This window comes from Pteropus vampyrus, unplaced genomic scaffold (assembly GCF_000151845.1).
Source record: "Pteropus vampyrus isolate Shadow unplaced genomic scaffold, Pvam_2.0 Scaffold406, whole genome shotgun sequence".
Lineage (NCBI taxonomy): Eukaryota > Metazoa > Chordata > Mammalia > Chiroptera > Pteropodidae > Pteropus > Pteropus vampyrus.
Window position 1 is genome coordinate 80,897 of NW_011889187.1, and position 1,269 is coordinate 82,165.

A 1,269-nucleotide genomic window follows, 5' to 3' on the forward strand; every position below is an offset into this window, starting at 1 on the left:
GCCCGGTTCGTCACCCGAGAGAGGCGCCTCCCTGCCCTCCCCTCCCTTGCCCTCCCCTCCCGCCTCTGCGGACGCTTACCTGGAGTGACCCGGGGAGGTTCGATGCGTCTTTCATTAAGGGGAAAAAAACCCAGAAATCTCTGTGCGAATACCTGGAAACAGCTTGCTCTTCTGCACAGCAGTCTGCCGATGGTTAGGGTTTACCGACTGCGTGTGCAGTGGGGAGAAAGCGCTGGCTCTCATGCGACCCCAGCAGCGTCTGCGCGAAGCCACTTGGCCACGAGAGGGCAGGAGAGCCCTTCGCTCTCCCAGGTGTCAGAGGGACGGAGGGGAAGGAGGTGGAAGGGGACAGGGCTGCCAGAGGAGCCAGCCGCCAAACGCACCTGGGCCCACGAACACCTGCGGGGCCCAGCCCCACAAAGAGGAGCAACGGGACCCTCACCCGCGGGGAGAAGGAACCCCCTTTGGCCTAGAGTGGGGGAGACACAGGAACAGCTCTGAGTCCTGGAGTCTCTGAAGAGGGACAGAGAGATTCCCCTGGGAGCGCGAATTCCTCCGCAAGGCCCTGGCCTGAGCTGGGACAGGGGAGGGAGGGACAAGGACCCGCCAGGGGTCGGTTCTCTTCAGAGAGGGGAGCTCAGCGTGTCCCAGGAGCGAGTCCTGAGGAGCCCATGTCCCAGCCCCCTGGCGCTGTCCAGTCGTGCCCCCAGGTAGCAGCCACATTCACCCTCATTCCCCCTGTGGGGGGCGGCCCCAGGTGGGGAGCAGAGGAGGGGAGGGAAGGGGCACCTTGGGGCCTCCTGGGCAGCAGTCACAAGCTTAAAGGCGGGTCAGGCTGGGGGACAGCACCATCACCCCTCTGAGAACACAGCAAAGTTGCAGTTAATCCGTGCAAAGCCATGAACCCTTGACCACAACACATGGTAGCCGGCCACCACGGAGGGAGTCCGGACAGTGGAAATAGGTACAGTCGTGGAACGGGGCTGAGACTGCCCAAGTCTGGGGCTCTGCTGGCGCACAGACACCCCGACACGCACATTCCTCACACCACATGAACCCCACTCTTCAGTTTGCAAGGTGAGTTACCTGGATGCATGTGTTACATGGCGTCCCAGTCCCCCGGCCATGGAAATGCACAGGGGAGCTGACTGCTGTGAGTCACCCCAGAGGGCAAGGGACTTCAGGTTTGGAATCTGTGGCCACAGGCCACACACCAGAAGGATTTCTTAACAGGAGCACGTGGGGGCCACCCACCAGGACCCAGGCTGC